We start from the raw sequence: 22,823 nt of genomic DNA on the forward strand, positions 1-22,823 counted from the left end.
AGTTAATTAATTGGTTCGAGTGCGTGACTGTGAATGTGTGTGTGTGTGTGTGTGTGTGTGTGTGTGTGTGTGTGTGTGTGTGTGTGTGTGTGTGTGTGTGAGAAAGCAAATATGCATACTCTCTCTCTCTCTCTCTCTCTCTCTCTCTCTCTCTCTCTCTCTCTCTCTCTCACTCCATTCATTTTCTGCCACCTTCCCCCATCCACTAAAGTGATTCCCTCTCTCTTTCTCCCCTCCTTCCCCCCGGCATCTCCTTCTTGCTTCTCCTTCCTTCCTTTTCCCCTCTTTTCTTCCATGTACCTTCTAACCACACCGTCTCCTTGACTTTCTTTATTCTTTCCTCCGTAGCGATCTTTAATCATCCCTTTCCTTCCCTCTCTCTCCTTTCCTACCTTCTCTCCTTTTCGCGCCCTCCCCTTGTTCTTCTCACTCCTCACTCCCTCTTTCTCTCTTTTCTCTCCCTCCTGTTCCATCCGTCTTTCTACTTCCCTTACTCCTTTTTTGACTCCCTCTGTTTTCCTCCCTCTCCTTCTTCTTCCTTCTCTCACTAATTGCTAAGCACTCTTTTATTCCACCTCCGCTGCCTTCCCCATTAAGCCATTTTTCTAGCTGACCCTCTCCGTCTTCGCCCTCATCTTCGTCCTTTCCTCTTCTTTTCTTCATCCGCTCTCTCTCTCTCTCTGTACTGTTATCACTTCGCATTTTCTTATATTTCGTCTACTATCCGTCATTATGTTCATCTCTGTAGTTTCTTTTAGTTTTGCTTTTTCCCTTTTTCCTTATCTTTTCCTGGTCTTTTGCCATTCATTTGTATCCATTATCATTCCTTCTATTTTTCTTTTCTTTTTTTTCGTTCTTCTTGCATTAGAGGCTTCATCATCTCATAGCCACACTGTATTTCACGTCCACTTGTTTCTTGACCTCCCTTTTGCGACAAGTCTGGTTTTCTGTTCTAACTATCTTCAGACGATCTTATTCAGCTGATGCGTGAGTCTTGGAGCCTCTGTGTAAATATTCTCCTCTTCGTCGTTCTTGCTGTTTCCTATTCTCCCTCCTCTTCTTTCACCCTTATTTCCTTACCTCTTTCTTCTGTCTCCTGTCTTCTCAGTCTTGCGTTTCCTCCAGTGTTCTCTTCTTCCCTTTTCTTATTTACTCTTGCTTTTCCTCCTGTATTCTCCTCTTCCCCTTTCTTATTTACTCTTCCTCTCTCCTTTTCCGTCCCTTATCCTTTTCCTTTATTTCTTCATTATTTTGTCTCCGTGCTCTCACTATAGTCACGATAATTTTCTGTCCTCTTCATGTCGTTATTTATTTGTCTCGCTGTCATTCTCGCTCTATCCGTGTCCTATTAATCCTCCATCTTCCTCTTCGTTTTCCTTTTCTTCTCCCCGTCTTCCTCTTCATGTTCCTCTGTCTCGCATTTCCTTTATCTCTTCCTGTCTCCCTATTCCTCCATCTTGCTTTATATACCTCATATTCACTCTTCCCCACATTTCCTTTTTTCCATCTGCACCATTTATCTTTCTTCCTTTCTCTTTGTTTTAGCCACATACTCCTCCCTCTCCCTCTTTCCCTTCCACCCTCTGTCTCTCTCCCTCTTCCTCCCTCGATTCCTTCCTCCCTTCCCCTCCCCCTCTCTCTCTCTCTCCCTCCCTTACCTAATCCAACCCTGTCACGATATTTTCATTCTCCCATTTATCCCCTCACGTCTTCCCGCACTGCATTTGCTCCTCTCCAGTTTTTTTTTCCCATTTCTTATTTACTTTCTATTTCCTCTTCCAGTATTTCATCTTTATTCTCATTTTAGGTACTGTATTTATTCTCTTCTCGATCATTCTTTCTTCCTTTATTTTATTTTATCTTTTTTTGTCTTTCTCTTCTTTCTCCATCATTTTTCCTCTAATTCTCTCCTCATGTATTCTTTTATTTCCTTCCCTGTTTCATTTGACTTTCTTATTTATTAAATTTGTCTTTTTTTACCTTTATTTTCCTCTTTTACCTTTATATCCCTATTATTTTTCTGGTTTTGCCCTGTTTGTTGTGTCCTTTCTTTCCCTATTAATTCTCCTGTCTTCTTCTAATCATTTAATGTCTCTCTGGTAATGGTCTTTTTGTTCATATTTTTTTTCTATTCTTATCCGCCGTCCATACTTTCATTATTCTCCTCCTTTTTACTCTATTTTCCTCTTTCTGCCTTCATTACTTTGCGTTATATCTCTTATGGTCACATTTCTTCTTTTTATTTTCTTGTTTTTTATTTCTTTAGCATTTCTTTATTTTTGTCTTTCATTCTCTCTTTATTCCCTCCATTTTCTTCCTATTTTTTCAGTTAATTTTACCTTCTCTTTGTACTTCATTTTTCTCACCTTTATCATCACTAGTTTTATTTTATTTTCCTTTATTTTTTTTTGTGTTTTACCTTTCTCCATTATAACCCTCTCTCCCCTTCGTCATCACTATTTTTTTTCTTCATTTGTTTGCCTTTCTGTCTCTTAATTCTCTTCTCTTCTGGTCCTAGTTTTCTGCTTCTCCAATTTTACATATTTCTTTTCATTTTTACTGTCTTAATTTTTTTCTTCAACAGATGATTTTCTTCCCCTTAAGTACATCCTTAATCTTAGAAATAAAATCCTTTGTTGTATTCTAATTCTAATACAGCTTGTTCCTTAATCCATTTCGTTTGGTGCCTTATTTATCATAGTCTTTGCCCCCAGACGATTTTATTCAGCTTCGGGGAGAGCTTTGGTTAGTGTTGAGTTTTTATCTGCAGTTATAATGTTGAATTCCGTCTTTGCAAATATTTTTTCAGTTGAGTAAAATCGTCTGCCAGTAGTAGGAATAGTCTACCCCTTGGCTGTGATTAGTAGTAGTAGTAGTAGTAGTAGTAGTAGTAGTATCATCATTATTATTGTTATTATTTTTTTTCAGTTAATACGTGCTGTTACTAGACAACTGTATACAGCGTAGGAGAGTTCGCGGTATTAAGTTTAAAGAGGACTCTAACTAACAACCCCCCCCCCCTCAGTTTGAAACTTTTGTCTTAATCTGTATTTTTACGTGGAGATAAAAAAAAAAAAAGAGAGAATATGTTCGAGTTGAAAGGGTAAGATAAAAAAAAGATAAAATGTTCGAGTTGAAAGGGTTAAAAAGTAATGGTCCTAAAGCTGTTCATGGTAACTTGCTAACAATTCAAGGTTTTTCTCACACGCTGAATAAACTCGGCAGGAGGTAGCAAGCATTATGGCCGTGTCGTCGTAGTGAGGGGTTGTTACTATCCCTCCTTCTCTCAACCTTAAGTATCTAGGCTTTAAATACGATTGAACGATTTCTTTTCTCACGTGGACCACTGTTGGCCCTCCTCCAAAATTGTAAAAAAAGAAATATCTGGTGGTAGTAAGTTAAATGGTCATCTTACTGAAGGGGTCACTTTTCTACTTTTTTTTTACCCTTGTATTTTTTTTTTTTTTCGTTCTCTCTCGCACGTCTTTTCAGCCTCTCTCAGACTAATGGGCCAATTTCACACGAGCTTCTCTATTTTCTTGGCTCTGTCTTCTTCCTCCTTTCTTTTCTTTTGCGTTTTCCTCACCATCTTTTATCTTCCGGCCCCCATCCTCTCTCTCTCTCTCTCTCTCTCTCATATATATAGGTAGATAGATAGATAGATATAGATAGATTATATATATATATATATATATATATATATATATATATATATATATATATATATATCTTAGAGATAGAGCAGTATATACCGATGTATATAGATAGATAGATCTATATAGATATAGATAGATAGATTAATATATATATATCCCATTCTTGTATTCATTACTACGTATCCTTCCCCCTGTTGTATCCTCTCCTTACAGGTCCTCTCTTCTCCCTTCGAGCCTTCTTGCTTTCTATCCTTATCCTTCAGCATGTAGAGTTAGATCTCGTGGTCATAGTCTCCTCCGTAACAAACAGCCTCGAAAGGACCATAAGGTCTGATGCTGTTTGATTTCCTTTGTATTCCTTTATATCTCTTCTGCTATCATCTTCTTTCTCCTCTCCAGTGTTTTTCTTCATCCCTGCCAGTCTTCACCCCTCTCCCAGCCTCCTCTCACAGCCACTCCCCTCTCGATTCTTCTCCCCCCTTTGCCCTCCCGTGCCAGCCTGCTCCTCCCTATCTTGTCGCACAGCCCTCTCCCCTTACGCCCCAGTGCCTCCCTCACCCCGAAAAACAGCGGGGTGGAAAATAATACGATGTAATAGCTTGTTGTGGTCTGGGGGGCGGGGGGAAAGTGAAGAGAAGTTGGAGGTGGAGAGTGGAGGGAGGAGAAAGAAAAAAGAGGGACACAATGAGAGAGAGGAGGGAAGTGGGGAAGAAGTAGGAGAGAGAGAGAGAGAGTGGATATGTAATGTACGGTTCCATTTATGAGAAGCCGCTGAAATTATTTATCTATTTATCGTCATAATTATCATCATCATCATCCTAACCTACTTCCACAGATTCACACGGAATAAGCAGATCCACAGCAAGATTATTTGATATTTGTCATTTTGGAGAACATGAATCAGAGGGAAAAGTAAAACCGAATGTGTTGTCTTAAAATCATGAGAGTGCTTGAAACCCAAGTATTAGGGGATGAGATCGCCACATTCCCACGCCCATCCAGTGTGGGGTTTGGAGAGAGAGGGGGGATGGGGAAATAAAAGAGTGTGGGGGGATAATCGGTAGAAGAGAGAATGGGAGTGGGGAGGGAAAGAGGGCAGGAGAGGTAGAAAGTGTGGAGACAGAAAGGGGAAGGAGAGGGGGGAGAGGGGGTAGGGAAAGAGGAAAGAAGGGGGGAAGGAAAGATGGAGGAAGGGTGAGGAGAGAGAAATTGAGAGTGGGAGGAAGGTAACCAGCCTCCAAATCTAGCACATATTAGTCGTCTTTTACGCCTCGCAGGGCCGTTGATGGTGCTGTTAATTATTCATTTAAGGTCATCAGTGCTGTTGATGACATATTTCTCGTTCTGGCGCCGCTGTGCACTGCTGCTGCTAATTACTTTCTTCATTTTATTGCTCCTCACTATTGTTGACGACCCGGTAATTGATTTGATCACTAATTACTACTTTTCCTGCATCTGCTGGAAGTAGTTCGGGGTTCTTTACTTTAATTTCTTCTTTTCCTGGGACTACTCGAGTTTTGTTTTATTCCTTACTGTCTTGCCGTCCATACTTTCTCCGGTACGCCCTTTCAGACTTTTTTTTTTTGTTCCCTTTCCTCGGGCTTTTTTTTTTTTTCACGTCTGACACTCTTTTCATTCGTCTTCTCTTCTAGTATTTTTCTTCTCTCTTTTGTTGTTGTTGTTGTTTTTTTTTTTTTTGCTTTTATTTCTTTCTTGAATCTTTCCTTTCATCGCTCTTTTCTTCCACCTTCCCTTCCAGCATTATTCCTTCCTTCCTTCCTTCTGTCTGTCTTTCCTTGCCATCCTTTCTTTATCCTTTCGTCCCTCAGTTTTTGTGCCTGTTTTCATTCCTTTTTCTGTTTCTTTTTTCCTTAAGTATGATGAATTTTGTCTTAATTTTTCCTTCGCTTGTATTAATTCTTTAATTTGTTTATCATTTATTAATTTATTCATTCAGTCCGTCATTTTCTTTCTTTTTCTTAAGCCTTCTTTCGTCAAATGTCTCGAAGTTCCTCTAAGATTCTTACCATCCTTCCCTTTCCGTAACATTATCTCTCCTTTCGTCTGTATATCTCTAGACCATCTACCTTCCGTTCATCCTTTCCACTTCATTTTTTTATTCTTTCGAAACTTCCCCTTCAGCACAAGGACCGCATATGCAATACAGCATTAACATACAGCACTGACACTAACACAAACTGGGCAGATCTGCGTCACAAAGGGCATCACATAATCACCGTTAGCACAGACAGCAGCAGCAGATCATTAATAGCGCACGGTCGCATCACAGTACACAAATATCTGCACGTCACAGCACCAGCAACAACCAGAACAGCAGAGACCCACAGGCAGTTAAAAAAAAAAAAAAAAAAAAAAAAGACATCAACATCATGAGAAAGGAAGAGCAACAGACCACAGACATCAACACTACAAAAACAACGGTAGACAACAGTACCAGCAACAGGAGACATACAGCAGTACATCACCAACAGGATACCATAACAGCACACCATCAGTAACACCACCAGAAGAATCAGCAACAGGACAGCATCAGCAACAACAAAAACAACAACATCAGTAATAGCATCAGCAATCAGCAGCAGCACACAGACCACAGCAGCAACAATAACAGTAAAATACAACAGCAACAACAAAAACAGGAGAACCAGCAGAATCAGGAACAGTGCAAAGACAACAGCAACAACAGTAACAATAAAAACAAGAACAAAAACAACAGTACCAGGAGAATCGAAAACAGCACACAATCGCGAGCAGTATAGTAATAACAACAAAAGCAACAGCGTCTGCAGTTAGCAAAAGCACAGGGACAACAGCAGCAACAGTAACAGTAGACAGGCTAGCAATAACAAAAACAGCAGCACCAGAATCAGCAACCGTTCATAGACAACAGTAACTACAAAAGCAACATAGAGAACAGCAGAAACAGCAAAAACAGTAGCACGAGCAGAATCAGCAACAGCACACAGTCAGCAGCAACACAACAGCAGCAGCATCAGGAGAGAGGGTTGGGGGGAGGGGAATGGGGTGGGGGGATGGGGATGGGGGTAAGGGGGGTTCTCCAAAGCCTTCCTGACTCTGCTATTGAATTTCCCTGATTGCTGTTGCCTCGCCAAGTGGGGGGTGGGGGTAGGAAGAGGAAGAGAGGGAGATAAACAGGGGGAAGGAGGAGGAAGAGGGAAGAGAGAAAGGACGAGGAAGGAGGGAGGGAGAGAACGAGGACAGAGAAGGAGATTGATCAAGAGGGGAGAAGAGGAGAAGGAAGGAAGAAAGGAGAGAAGGGTAAGGAAGGAGGGAGGGAGGCATCGAGGACACTGGATGACGGTAGAGGGAAGAAGAAGAAGAAGCAGAAACAGAAAAAGAAAAAGGAGAGAGAGAGAGAGAGAGAGAGAGAGAGGGGGACAATTGGAAGAAAGGGAAGAGGAGGAGGGAGAGAAGGGGTGAGAGAGAGAGCAAAGGGTACGAAGGACAGAGGGGAGTGAAGGAAGGAAAGTGGGAGATGATGAAGAAGAGGAAGATGGAGAGAGGGAGAGGGGGAAGGAGAGAGGGAGAGGAGGGAGGAGTGAGGGAGAGGAGGATGGAGAGAAGGAAATAGGAGAAAAAGAAGGAGAGAGTGTCGAAGGGAGACGGGGGAGGGGGAAAGGTGGAAAGAATTTAGGGAGTGGAGAAAATAGAGTATGAGAGCAAGGATAACAGACGAAAAATGATTAGCGAATGCAAAGAGGAGGTAGATAGAGACAGGAGAGAAGGAAGGAGTGCGGGGGGAAAATTAAGAGGCTGGGGAGAGGGGACTGAAAAACAAAGTGAGAAATGAAATCAGAGAGAAAGAGAGAGAGAGAGAGAGAGAGAGAGAGATGGAAATAGTGAACATTGTACCGACACTCACCTCACTCTCGGGGCCCTGACCAGGTAATGGGGCCTTTCTCTGAGAGAGAGAGAGAGAGAGAGAGTGTCTGTATGTATGTATATATGTGTGTGTGTGTGTGTGTGTGTGTGTGTGTGTGTGTGTGTGTGTGTGTGTGTGTGTGTGTTATAGGGGGAAGAAGTCTATAAGAATGAATGGAGAGGGAAGAATGAAGAAAGGAGGGTAAGAGAGGGACAGCTGAGTGACTATGGGGAGATGGAAAGAAGCCTACATTTTCAAAGAATGGTTGAGGAGAGAAGAGACAAGTGTGGAAAGAAGATAAGGGGGACGGGGAGGAGAAGGAGAGAGAGAGAGAGAGGAGAGGAGAGGAGAGGAGGAGGAGAGTGAGGCTATAGAGTGAACATTGTACCGACACTCAGGCTCACTCTCAGGTAATAGGCCCTCTCAGGGACAGGCACGGAGGCAATGGAGGGAGGGAGAGGGAGAACGGGAAGGAGGCCAGGAAGAGGGAGAGAATGAGAGAGGGGGAGGGCGAGGGAGGAGAGGGAAGGAGGCCAGAAACTGGGAGAGAATGAGAAGGGAGAGAGCGAGGGAGGAGATGGAAGGAGGCCATATAAAGGAAGGAAATAGGTGGAAGTGGAGGAAGGATTGGGAAGGAGACAGTAAGAGGGAGGGAATTGTAAGAGAAAAGGGGAAGAAAGAATTCGAATGGGGACAGAGGAAGAGAATCATATGAGTGAGGGGGGGAGGGAAGGAGAGAGATGGAGGAAATTAGAGGAAAGAGATGGAGGAAATTAGTAGAAAGAGATGGAGGAAATGAGTGGAGAGAGATGGAGGAAATGAGTGGAGAGAGATGGAGGAAATGAGTGGAAAGAGATGGAGGAAATGAGTGGAAAGAGATGGATAAATGGAAGGAAATAGATTAAGGAGGTAATAGATGGAGGGAATGTGAGGAGATTGATGGAGGGAATAAGTGAAGATATGTGAAGGGAACGAAGTGAGATGGAAGATGATGAAGCTAAGCAGTGTGGAGACGGGTGAGAGAGAGAGAGAGAGAGAGACCGACCCCACTCCCATCACCCCAAACAGAAACCTAACAAAACCCCCCGACTGTGGTTTCGGGGGCTTCCAAGAACTTAGGTTGGGGGCTTAAGTTTCCTCGGAGTCAGGTCAGATGCGGCCTAGGCTAAGTTTTCCTAGGCCTTGCTATTTTTCTTCACGTAGGCTTTGTTAATTAACCTTCAATCTTCAGTAAGACCTCTGATGTGGGGTGACTTCAGAGGCATTATTTAGAAATGTATTGTACATATACTTTCTTTTTAAATTATTCTCCCTTCTCAGCGAGAGGTGTCCCGTTACGCTTGATAAGATAACGTGTTGGTAACAAGAATGAGAATATTGTCATTTTCATTCTTAATTTTTCCATCCTGACACCTTACTTTAACATACACTGTTTATTAATATTTTGTAGATAATTTTACATGTTAGCACATATAATGGCGTTGCACAACTTCCTCAGACACAAAATTTGTAGTTACTCGAGCTTTACTAAAGTATTCTTCTGATCTTTTGACAGTTGAGAGGTCGTGGCGGAGCTCTATACATGTTATTATCATTGATTTCCTGTTAGAAACGTAGAGCCATACTTGATGGATAGAAAGAGAGAAATGGATGAGTAAATTTTCAGTGATGATGTAAGGGTATGAACAAAAATATGGATTCACTGCAATGAGGTAAATATCGAGATGGTGACAACTAACAGTCGCAGCTCGGCAATGAAATCGGTAACGAAAGATTTATTATTATTATTATTATTATTATTATTATTATTATTGTTACCAGTAGAACTAGAGTCCCGGAAAGATTCAGCACTCCCCCCCCCCCCTTTTTTTTTACTTCCGATAGAAAGCATACGTAGCCTTTGATATTTTTGCTCTCCTAACTAAAGATTTGTCTCTTACAGAAGGAACGGGACAAGTAGTAAAACTGTGCTCTCCCCCTCCTCTTGTCCCTCAACCTAAAGCAGATCAGAGTTGCTACTGAGAATTGATGATAAACTTGTGTGTTTTTTTTTTCTGAATACAAAGGAAGAAACTGCACATCTGCTTTATTTACTTTACTACTTTATTTTTACTAAGCCTTCTGTCCAGCACGCATTGTGAAGCGCAGTTTTCTGTGGATCGTTTGACCTGTGGAGTCGAGAACTTATAAATCTTCAGTGAGTGACTGAAAGTGTGACCCGTTCAGTTGCTGGCTTGTTAATTGTCCAGCTTTTCTACTTTCCCGTTCGTTTTTGCCCTCCCATCCCATACATTAATTGGAAAGAGTGCTTGGTGATGACGACGACGACGACGACGATGATGATTATGTGTAAGAGCAAGGCAGTTCTCAACAGGTAACAGATAACTTAATGTAATTTGTGAATCGAGGATTGTGATTACAGTATAACTTAGTAATTCATATGATGCATCAAGTTTCTGCTGAGAATACAAGTAGATAATTCGTGTTGTTCGAAGTACTTAAGTTTTCAGAGTTTTGTTGAAAAGTTTGATGGTGACCTGTCTGAATCAGTTATCGGACACGTAATGCATACTGAAAAATCTCCTCTCCCTTTACACAATTTGCTGCTAATCGTATGTATATACCATGCCACTTCTTTGAAAACACCACACCTCATTGATACTGCCACACCTCTTTCATACTGCTGCACCTCTTTGATACTGCCTCACCTCTTTGATACTGCCACACCTCTTTGAGAACATCTTACCTCTTAGAACACGTCACACCTTTTTAGAAATTCCCGACATTTCTTCAGCATTTTCAGACGTCCCATACACCCTACTTATCTCCTCTCCCCCGGCCATTCAGACCAGATTCTATTTCAATGTCACTCTTTTCAAATACCCAGGAGATTTGACCCACAGACACCGCCACTTCACCGCCTCTCACACTCTTAGCACTTTTTCTTGCTCTTCACCATTTTACTTTTTTGACAAATTTGATTGTAAGAAACCTATTCAGAGTCCTAATTTTATCATTTATTTTTTCTCCCCTTTTCATAATCTTAACCCATCGAGTGTGATGCCTCGAGAACCTATTTTAATATTATTCTTGCTACCACCAGACGGCTGTCTTTGGCCCAGGAGTTCTTTTTTTTTTTTTTCATCAGATGGGAGTGACGTATCCATCACCGGTCTCTTCAGTGTTTCGGATGCTTCCAGACTTGAGTAAATTTGTCTAACAATGAGCAACGTAAAATGAACCAGGCTTTATCATAGTAGTAGTAGTAGAAGTAGAAGTAGTAGTAGTAGTAGTAGTAGTAGTAGTAGCAACAGTCGTAGTTGAAGTAGTTGCAACCCTAGACTCGAATACGGACTTAAACTCGGTGGACTGCAGGACTCAGTTACCCTTTGCAGTCCACCAGCCATCTTTCGGGCGACAGGGAAGTAACTGAAAGACATTATATTACCAGGCAGTGGAGCATTCTGGCCATAACGGTGCCACCACATGAAGGTGTCTATCTTTAGCATCGTCATTGTTGCAAACGGGGTTAACTCATCGCTCCTTCTCATGCATCAAAACTTTATGATTTATGGGTAAATCTCAGGCCCATTTTAGTATTCCTCAGAGTTAGCTAGCTAGTTGATGTCATGTAATACTAGTTTGTTGATAAATTAAGAAAAATATGAATGTGGAATTTTAGTGTGTGTGTGTGTGTGTGTGTGTGTGTGTGTGTGTGTGTGTGTGTGTGTGTGTGTGTGTGTGTGTGTTTTGGATTCACATATCTAAAAATGTGCTGAGGAGGATGCAAAGAACCCATACATGCACACAGTGTTACCCGTCCATACACGCACATGCACAATAATATGCACAGTAACATCATTGGTTATAGAATGATGGTGACGTACTACATACTAGTAATTTCCACACACACACACACACACACACACACACACACACACACACACACACACACACACACACACACACACACACACACACGGGCCGAGGCGCACATAAAATCACACGAGTAAACATAGAATGATACACATAGTTATACAGTGGCACACACAGATACACAGCAACCAGCGACACACACAGTTATATAGATACGTACAGAGAAACACACAGACCCCCATGAAGAGGTAAACACACACACACACACACACACACACACACACACACACACACACACACACACACACGAAAGCGAAGGCAAACACAGACATAGAGAGGGAATGCATGAATAGCTAGTGCACGGACCGAACACAATCACTGTTAGTCAAACGCTTGTCTCTCTCTCTCTCTCTCTCTCTCTCTCTCTCTCTCTCTCTCTCTCTCTCTCTCTCTCTCTCTCTCTCTCTCTCTCTCTCTCTCTCTCTCTCTCTCTCTCTCGTAAAGTTTCACATATATCCAGTCTCAACCTCCTCACTATATTTCTTTTCATCCCCAGCCCTTTCTTCTCATATATGCATCCCATCCCCCCATCCCCTCCTGTCACCCGAATCGTGTTACAGCACCAGCCCTCTTCCCCCGTCTTCCTTCCCCCTAAACCCCTCTTATGTAACCCGTATCTTTCCCACACCTCAAAGCCCTCTCTTCCATAAACTTTTACCTCCCAACTCATTTCTCCACACATTTTTCCCCTATCCCTTCCTTTCCCAGCCACCTTCCCCAGTATTTCCCAGTCCCCTTTTTTCCTGTGCCTATTCCTCATCATATCCCTCTTCCACTACTTCCCTATTCCGTCTTGTCCCCAGGCGAGGCAAAATCTGATTACAACACGACCCAAAATTCGGGGGGAAAAAATCTATTTTCTCGAATAAGCATCTAATCCCAGGCATGATTTGGAAGGTAGGAGTGTTGTGTAAGGTGGGGGGTGAGGGGGAGGAGAGGAGAGACTGGGGGAGGGGAGGAAAGTGGGGAGGGGTAAGTGTGAATGTGTGCTGGGGGCTGCAACACGCTGATAGAGGCTGTGGGTGTGGAGGTGGGGGTGGGAGTGTGGAAGAGAGAGAGAGAGAGAGAGAGAGAGAGAGAGAGAATAGAGGAGACAGTAGAAAAGGTAAAGAGAATTAGAAGCTTACGGACAGAAAACAGACACACAGGAAAGCAAATGGAGGAAGACCCAGTATGAAAATTAAACATATTCACAACTAAAATGTATGTAAGACGGAAGGGAAGGAAGGAGGGAAATAGAAGATAAAAAGTAGAATTAAATGCAAATGAAGAGGGGAGGAAGAGATGACGGTAGGGAAAGGAGAGAAGGAATAATGGAATAAAGGAAAAAATAATAAAGGAACTGGGTGTCATATCGTTGCTCCTCCTTACATTTATTACTTGCGTCGTGATGTGCCAGGTATATGGGAGTGATGCCTTTTAATTTCCGTTTTGTTTTTTAGTGATGGTGTTGTTGCTGCCTCTGCTGATAATGATAATGATGATGATGACAGCTAATGATGATGATGATTGATGGTGACCCTCATTCCTCTCACTTCGTTCTTCTCCATCCCTTCATCTCCTCTCTCCTCTCATTCCCTTCTCTCTACTTCTCTCATTTCCCTCTCTCCTCCACCCCTTCCTATTGTTTTCCTCTCCTCTCCTCTTCGCTCCTCTCCTGTCCTCTCTCTTTGACCCTGTGGTATTTTTAAATCACGAAAACAACCTGGTATTAAAGAGGCTTACTCGTGGTATTAACACGTCGACCGCTAGACAAACAGACGGGTGGCTGCACAGGTAGGCAGATGGACAGGTAGATGGATAGATAGATAGATAAATAGATAGGTAGATACAGATGGATAGATAAAAAGAAAGAGAAGAGAGGTAGAGATGGGCCTACGGTATTAACATGTCGACTGCTAGGCAAACAGACGGGTGGCCGCGTAGGTACACAGGTAGATAGGTAGGTAGGTAGGTAGATAAGTAGGTAGGTAGGTAGGTAGGTATGGAGAGAGAGAGAGAGAGAGAGAGAGAGAGAGAGAGAGAGACTTACTGGTGGTATTAACATGTCGACCGCTAGACAAACGACGAGTCACGGCACAGAGAGGAAGGCAGATAGATAGATAGACAGATAGATAGAGAGAGAGAGAGGTATGTAGATAAACAGATAGGCAGAAAGGGAGAGAAAATTAGATGTAGGTACTGAATTATCACTCTAGAAAAACAGATGAGTAGCTGACCAGGTACATAGACAGATATGTAAACAGATTAAATAGATAGATGGACGGATGGATAAATAGATCGATAGATACAGATAGGAGTATAGATACACAGTCAGACAGATAGCTACATCATCAGAGAGATTGATCGACAGTTACATAGATAGAGGCAGATAAATACACATACAAAAATACAGATAGATAGACACTGGAGCAGACGGATTGGCAGGCTGAAGATTGGAAGACGCGGTGATAATCAGTTGGCATAGACAGGTGCATAGAGACCAACTAATAAGAGACAGGTGCACATTAAAAGGTAGATAATTTGACACATACGCGTAGATCCACATGTGAGACACCTCTTCCACTCCACTGGGTGACTCTTGTGTCTTGTAGCTACGGCTTTGTGTCTACCCTGCATCAGTAGATAGTGTCCTGCTCCTGTTGTCACACCCACACCCACACCAGCAGAATGAGCCATCCAGGGCAGTGATAATTCGGGATGTATGTAGATCGAATGGGGAATGAATAGACATGCATTAACCCACCTAACGAGGAGATAGGATTACTAACAGGAACCCAGACACAGAGACAAGGCGGGAATTACACACAGACAGACAGGCAGATAGGCAGGCGGAGGAGAGAAACATATTGATAAATGGTATGGCTTGCAATGATTTACAAACACCTGCAGTATTAATGTGTGTGTGTGTGTGTGTGTGTGTGTGTGTGTGTGTGTGTGTGTGTGTGTGTGTGTGTGTGTGTGTGTGTGTTCTTGCTACTTCCAGACAAGTTTACTCGGCTAACGAAGGCGTCTGGTGTTGAAAGGGCGAAGGAAAGCCATACCCAAGTCCTCCACATCGAAAACACTCTCTCCTAAGCTGAGTAAAATCGTCTGAGGCTAGCAGCAATACAGGGTGGTCCATATATAACGCTCCTCTTCCACTCCCCTCTGGCGATTATTCTCTTGTCTTCCCAGCATCCTTTATTAATATCCTCCTCCTACTGGCACACCCACGCCCACACAAGCAGACTGAGCCGTTCCCGCAACACGTAAGATGCCATCAGGTGAGCTTCTAGTGGAGCGCGATTTATGGGTTCCTGTACACCTGTAAATGACGTCATTGTATTTAAGGGGTTTGTTACCTGGGCAGGGTGATGTAAATATACAACCCTTTAACTATGAGGGCGTACAGTCGCGGTCGTAAATATTGTTCCCCTCTTTGGTAAAAAAATTATGGAACTTTTACATAATAATCTGAGACGTCTGTTAGGCTCCGAATATCGTATCACTGGCTTTCGGAAATCGTAGCTCACCGTGTCGTTGATTTGCACAGTGAAATGGATTATAATTTTTGTCATCGACTCTACCTGCATTGTCTTCTTGCTTTTTCGGGGCGATTTTATCAGTTTGGGAGGAGATTTTTGCAAGGGTTAGATGTAATCTTCATTGTCCCTTTCACTAATAGAGGGCTTTTTCGAAATTCTGTAAAATCGTCTGGAGTGAAGCGAATATAATGAGACGTCATCGGAGAGAAGGGGTTAGATATAGCTTTCATTAACCACCCACTCACTAAGAAAGATGTCCTTAATTCATTCAGTAAAGCTCTGCCGAAGGTAAGAAGAACGTAATGCAAAAGATGTCATCGGAGTGAAGGAGAAAACACGCATATATTTTGCGCCCAAACCAGTACATTATTATTATTATTTTTTTTTCATTGACGTATAACCTGAAAAATTTTTCAGATCTTTATACATTCCTTTTTTCATTTTCCATTCTTTAAGAGTGTGTTTTTTTCAACATTGATATATTGACGTGGAGGCGATTGTTTGTGGCCACCCCGAACGGGATTGAGGCATCTGGGAATAGATAGATAGATAGATAGATTTTTTTTTTCACTGATATGTTGCATATTAACTAAATAGATTTCAAAACCTTATGTATTATTGTATTCATTTTCATTGTTTGGGAGTGTTTTTTCAGTGTTTTCTTCCTTTGCAATCGCGTTTTCGGTGTTTTTAAATATTACCTCATCTTTTTTGTTCTGTCCCGTAGAGACCAGTAAATGCAGAGGGAAGAGGAAGGAAAGAAGAGGGAAGGAGGAGGAGAAGGGAAAAGAAGAATAATTAAGGAAGGAGAGGGAGAAGGTAAAAGAAGGGAAGAATTAAGGAAGGAGGAGGAAGAGCGAGAGAGCGAGAGGAAGGAAGGAAAAGGAAAAAAGGAACTGGGGAAAGAAAAAAGGAAGGCGAAAAGAGGAAGAGACTGAAAGGAACGAAAGAAGGAAGAGAGAGACCATCAGAGGATGAGTAAAGGAAGGAAGAAGGAAGGGGGAAGGAGAGAGAGAGTGAAAATAGAAATGGAGGAACAAGGAAGTGAAAGATGAAAGGGAGGAAGGATGGAGAGAAGGAAAGAATCAAGGATGGAAAGAATGAAGGAAAGAAGGAAAGAATCAAGGATGGAAAGAATGAAGGAAAGAAGGAAAGAATCAAGGAAAGGAAGGAAGTAGGACAGAGAAGGAGAGGAGGAGGAATGGTAAGGAGCAGGGAAGAAGTAAGGATAGAAAGACGAAAAAAGAGATAGGGTTATGAAAGAAAAGAGAGAAAAGGAAATAAGATGGGAAAAAGATAAGAGGGAAGTATTAAGGTAGAAAAGATGGAAAAGGGGGAGAATAAGCAAGAGAATGAACAAGGTTGGGAGGAGGGAGTAAGAAGAGAAAGCAAGAATCAGTGAAGAAGGAAAAAGGGAGGGTCTAGGGAGAGAATGAAGGGGTGAAGAAAGAAGAAGGGAGAGAATACGGGGAGAATGAAAGGATGCAGAAGGAAGAAGGAAGGGTAAAGGAAGATAAAAAAGTGAAGAAAGGTGGAAGAGGGAGCGAAGGAGGGAAGGAAATAAGGAGTGAAGGAAGGGATGAAGGACTCTGGCAGTAATGAAGGACGCCTCGGGAGCCCACTTAGTATCCTCTCCTGTCATCGCCACTCCTCCTCCTCCTCCTTCCCTTTCCTCACTTTCCTTTTCTCTCTCTCTCTCTCTCTCTCTCTCTCTCTCTCTCTCTCTCTCTCTCTCTCTCACCCAACATTTCACCTGAAGCAGAAGTATTTGTGTTGGTAAAGTATAAATGGTTAATGTCGAAGATCATTTAGGGAGGCAGGGTCAGTGGTACTTAATCCTATCAAACTCATAGTTATATTTACTTTCTGTTAGTCTTTCATTTCTCTCGCTATCCTTCCCTGATGATCCGATAGTTTTTGGAGGCACTGTACTGATCCTTATTTTCATCCTTTTCCTGTGATATCCTTCTCCTCCTTTCTCATCCCTCACTCTTTCATCTGCTTAACCCCTTTCCTAACATTTCCTTCTCTTGTCACACGTCTCCACTTTGTCTCATCCTGTCACTTCTCTCCATTTTGTCTCCTCCCTCTCACTTCCCTCCACTTTGTCTCCCTCTGGCTTCCCTCCACTTTGTCTCTTCCCTCTCATTTTCCCCCACGTTTGTCTCCCTTCTTTCCTTCCTTCCTCGTCCTTCTCCCCTCGTCAACCTCCCAGTGGGGTGAGGAAAAAGTGGAGGGTGGGAGTGTTTGAGGAAATGTATTACAAGAGGGAGAGTGTTAAGACCTTGAGAATTTTACCGTTTCAACCCGATTATGTATTTTTATGGCTGCTGCTTTCTGCATCAGGGCATTTTTTTTTTCTTTTTTTTGGGGGGAGGGAGGGGATACTTCAGATTATAAAGGGGTTCTTGTAGGCCTATCTTGAGGTCTCTCTAAAAGTGAGCATAATCGTCTGGAAAAAAAAATACGTCATTGGACTGATGTGGTTAAGAAAGTTTTAGGGGAGTAAAAAATGAGGAGAGAGAGAAAAAAATATATGAAAATATCAGTAAAAGCATAAGATCGCCCAAGCCTTAAAAAAAAGAAAGAAAAAAAATGGTTGGGTGGAAAGAAAGGTAAAACGGGGAGAAAAGGAGAAAAAAAAAATACATAGAAAAGAATTAGTGGAAGAAAAATGGTAAGGAAAAAAAGGGAGAGAGAAAGCCACTGTGACAGACGCGTACATTGAAAGGCATTTCGATAGCAATAGAGGTGAATGATGCAGGAAGGGTGAGAGAGAGAGAGAGAGAGAATGTTGCAGGCTAAGTGAGAGAGGGAAATTATATGCTATAGAATGGGTCGTGACAGTAAGTGGCAAAGTTAGTGGCATTGATTAAGTGGTGTGAGCAAATTGCAGGAATATTTAGTGGTAGAGCAAGAGGCAAATAGAGGGTCGTTAAAGTAAGGTGAAGATTGTGGCAAACAGCAGGTGGTGGTCAAAATAAGTGGTAGAATGCGGTAGAGTAAGTGGTAGAATAAGTGGCAAAGAGTAGGTGGTGGTTTGAATAAGTGGTAGAATTTGGTAGAGTAGTGGTAGAATAAGTGGCAAAGAGCAGATGATGGTTTGAATAAGTGGTAGGATGTGGTAGAGTAAGTGGTAGAATAAGTGGCAAAGAGTAGGTGGTGGTTAGAATAAGTGGTAGAATTTGGTACAGTAGTGGTAGAATAAGTGGCAAAGAGCAGATGATGGTTTGAATAAGTGGGAGGATGTGGTAGAGTTAGTGGTAGAATAAGTGGCTAAGAGTAGGTGGTGGTTAGAATAAGTGGTAGAATGTGGTAGCATATGTGCCAAGGAGCTGATCACGGTAGAGTATGTGGGAGAGACCATGTGAAGCAAAGAGTAAGTGAAGTTAGAATGAGTCAGGTAAGTGGCTGGTGCAAGTTGTGTTAGAGCAAATGAGAGCCATTAAGTGATGTAAGAAATGTTGAGAGAGCTAAGTGATGTAAACGAGAGACCAAGTGATGTTAGATAAATGACACTTGGTGATGTTGGGGTAAATGAGATGTCAGGTGATGTTAGAGTAAATGTGAAAGACCCTGAGTGACGTAAGAGAAAATGAGAGACATGATGAAAGTAGGAAACCAAGTGATGTTAGAGTGAGCGAGAGAGCCAGTGTTAGAGGAAGTAAGAGAGAAAGCGACAGAGTAATAGAGCCATGTGATGTAAGAGAATAAAAGAGTCAAGTGTTACCAAAGTAAATGAAGGAATAAGAGACAAGACAGTAGGTGGCGGCAGTGTGAGAAGGCAGTAGATAGCAGGAGAGAGAGAGAGAGAGGAGAGAGAGAGAGAGAGAGAGAGAGAGAATGTGGGTAAAATAAGTGGTAGACAGAGAGAGCGGACTCACTTACCCACTCCGCCCCTGACAACAAGCTTTCCCACTGTTTTATTTTACATTATTGAGTTCGAGCTGTTACTAGGCCGCTCCTGACCTCCCCTCTCCACACACACACACACACACACACACACACACACACACACTCTCTCTCTCTCTCTCTCTCTCTCTCTCTCTTCCTAGTATACCTGCCTTCCAGTACTTCCATTTAATTTTTACTCTTCAGTTTTCTGTAGAGACTCCATTCTCCGTTCTTTGTTTTTCAGTGTTATTTTCCCTTCATATTTACATTATTCACTTCTTTCAGTGATTCCCTCTCTTCTTTGTTCATTGTTATGCTTTCTGTTTCTTTGTGCCTGTTCGCTTTTATTTCTTCCTTTCCTAGATTTTGCTGGTTTTAAAAATTTTCCTTTAATGTTTTCTGCGAATTCCTCTTTTTTTCCCCTTTCTCATGCAGTGTCCGTTTTTTTTTCTTTTTTCTTTTTTGTGCTGCACATTTCCTTTAGCGCGTTTTCCATTTTATCTTCACTTTTCCTTTGCGCTATATAGTATATATTCATTCCCATCCTATCTGATTTCCTTTACCTTTTTTTTTATTATTATTATTCACTGCATCCTTTTCGTAACGTTGAGGCCGATTTAGATTGTTCACATCTACAGTATAGTCGCGGCGCGCGATTCTGAGGTTGTTATTATCGTGCTCTGGCAACCTACCATTCAAAAGTGCGTCTGATTTCGTGTATAATATGAGACATATGTGATTCGTGTACAATATGTTCGTGTATAATAATATTCGTGCATAATATATTCGCGCATAATAATATGATTCGTGTAAAATATGATACGAAAGTCGACGCACTTTTTGAATGGTAGGTTGCCAGGGTACGATAATGACAACCTCAGAGTCGTGCGCCGCGACTGTAGTAATTATGCAGTAGGTGTTTCAAAAAATGGCTGCTGGAAATATGAGGTTATCTTTCAAATTCACTCACTTCGTATTAATAACAGGGACATTAAAGCCTGAGTGTTGTGGAAATGGAAAAGAAGTTGATGTTTACACTGTTGGTTTATGTAATATTATTGTCAGTGTGTCTCAGAGCTTCGGTGTTGTAGGGTGCGTTTTTAATACCCATTTTACTGAAACGGGCTAAAGTTGTCATCTCTCCATCATGAATACTGAGATGTAACATGAGATTAACGGTAGATTATGAGGCCAATTATGAAGAAGTGGTGTGAAAATGATGTATGGGCAGAGACTCGTCATGTTCTCGGAGCAAGTTACGATGAAAGTAGTAATGTTCATGTGTGTATCTCGGAACCAGAGTGTTGTGGTTGTGACAGAATAAGGTGGGTGGGTGTTTGCGCTGTGTAGATGTCAGCGTGTATCGCAAAGCTTGAAAATAGTAGGAATTTGAGAGGACTTAGGTGTTTCCCTTGGTTGTTGATGTCAGCTGGGAGAGGGAATGTATGTAATATCTTTGTCATTGTGTGTGTGTGTGTGTGTGTGTGTGTGTGTGTGTGTGTGGGGCCCTTCCTAACCAGAATAAAACTGTGTGGTGGCTGCAAGAACAGAATAGAAAAAACTCCCTTGTTGTGAAATGGTTAGTAGGCAAAAGTGTATACAAATCGTGGTCCACTTACATTTTCATTTACCATACCATTAATTTCCATTGATTTTTTCCATGCTGTAATTTCCGCAGTGATCCGACAGCAATTACGAAATGCTTCCAAAAACAGTTTAAAACCACTTCCCTTTCACATCATTACTTTGCGTATTTAACCAGGCTAAATGCATGTACAAACAAACTTACATACGTATAGTACACATATGCGTAGTAATTATTTGCAAGGTTTCATGTACAGATATCATCATCATCGTCATATCATCATCATCATCATCATATCATCATCATCAGCTCTTTAATGGCTAGTGTTGCAAGATAGATTATTGGGATAGTGATATGATTTTTATGTACATGACAAAAATCCTGGCTGTAGAATGTCAGACTTATTAGATTTGTTTAGATATAGAAGCTGATTGGAAGAAACGAGTGTAATTGTTCTTTTTGTGCCTGGGAGGTTTTTGTTCTTTCGGGAGAGTTATGTTCACACTTTCATATTGGTGTTGTCCGATGCAGTGTGAGTTTGTGCACCTTCAAAGTTTTTTTTTTTTTTTTTTTTTTTTTCGTACGAAAGAATGTTTTACCTTCATACTGTTTTATCATTTTCGTGGTCTTGTCGCTGCAGCGGCTGACACTAAAGGGCCACTTGTTTTCAGTCTTCAGTTCTTGTCATTTCCCACCTCACCTTTGGCTATGCTCTATTCTTTTCTTATAACTGTCCAAATTTTCTCAAGGGTTCCTGTTGGTTTGACTCTAGACTTCAGGTTGTTCTGTTAACCCTTTGAATCAGTGAACCTAATTTATTCGTTTGTCCTTGTTTTTTTTTTTTCGGTCATTTACATTCAACTTAGAAAAGGACTTTCTTAACTGAAGTGCTTAATAAGACGGTATGTACTGTATATCTGACCCTGCCAACTCACAAGGTTTTCCGTTGCTGAATAAGATGGTATGTTGCTAGTAAGACTTAAAAACTAATAACGTCCAAGGATTCAAGAGACTGCTTTCACTAGTGGAACTTTTGTTTTTTCCCTAATCATTGTGTATTGGACCTTTATCAAATCGACATTCTCTTCCTCCTTGTCAATAATATATCTGTTTCAGTCAGAAAAGTTTTTTCGGCCCATAATGGATTGTGTCGAGTACTTGGTCATGATTCATTTGGAACACTTTTCCAAAGGATATTTATCCGCTGGTCAAAAATGAATGCAGTAGTTAGCGGGTTACTTAAGATTTGTAAAGATTTCAGCCACCCAATCCTGAAGTGTGCTTCGTTCCTCTTACCCTCTTTTGTAATTGCTCTAACGAAATAGCTCTCCTACAGTTTCACTAACACTGAAGCAGGTTAATAAAGCACTGATATTCATTAAGTGAAAATTAATAAACCACCAATATAAAAAAAAAAATGCCACAAAGATTGGTCCGTTATGTGACGTACTCCACTTTGTACATTGACCTGACCGAAATATTCTCTGTATTGTACGAAACTCAGTGTATGAGATTATTTAGCCGTTCTTTGATCCATGAAAACAATTAAGTTTGAACGTGACATATTTATTAGTTATTCATGGGAACTTATTTAAAAATTTGAAAATCTAGTTGCATTGTTTTCAAAGGTATTTTAGCATATCACCTCCTGAATGTTTTTTTTTTTTTTTTTTTTTTTTTTTACTGCAGTCATTTGTTTATGCACTTTCCTTTACTACGTAACCTGTGTGGATAGTATATTATTAGACAATTTTGTGCACATCGAGGAGGAATATAAGTTTATCTGTTAGTATTATGTTATTTGTATCAAGTGGAGAGAGAGAGAGAGAGAGAGAGGTATATACAGTGTGTGTGTGTGTGTGTGTGTGTGTGTGTGTGTGTGTGTGTGTGTGTGGTGTGGTGGGGCTGTATTTGGTATGAAAGAGAGGTATATGCACGGTTTATGTGTCTGCGTGGGGTGAGGTGGGTTGGGGTGGGTGAAGCGTATGTGGATGAGTGGCAATGATGTGGATGGAGGGGTGGATCAACGGTGTGGATTGCCTGGCTCCACTCCCTGATCCCTGACATTGTGGCCGCAGCTTACTGAATAAAATATCGACCAGGGCTGCCGTCAGTGTTAGGCGCTCTGTGTTTGCCCTCCCTATTTTGCGGATTTTGGTCGGTCAGTTTCTCGTTTCTCTGTGTGCTTATTTACGTATTTATGTTTCCTTATATTTTCCGGATTTTGGTGGTGTAGTTTGTCGGTCGTATCTGGTTGAATGTAATTTATGCTACCCGATTTGCTTCTGTACTCATGTTTCTTTGCCATTTGAGTTTCTTTA

Source organism: Coenobita brevimanus, chromosome 18, assembly GCF_032717465.1.
Source record: "Coenobita brevimanus isolate Jiangsu-jjx chromosome 18, ASM3271746v2, whole genome shotgun sequence".
Lineage (NCBI taxonomy): Eukaryota > Metazoa > Arthropoda > Malacostraca > Decapoda > Coenobitidae > Coenobita > Coenobita brevimanus.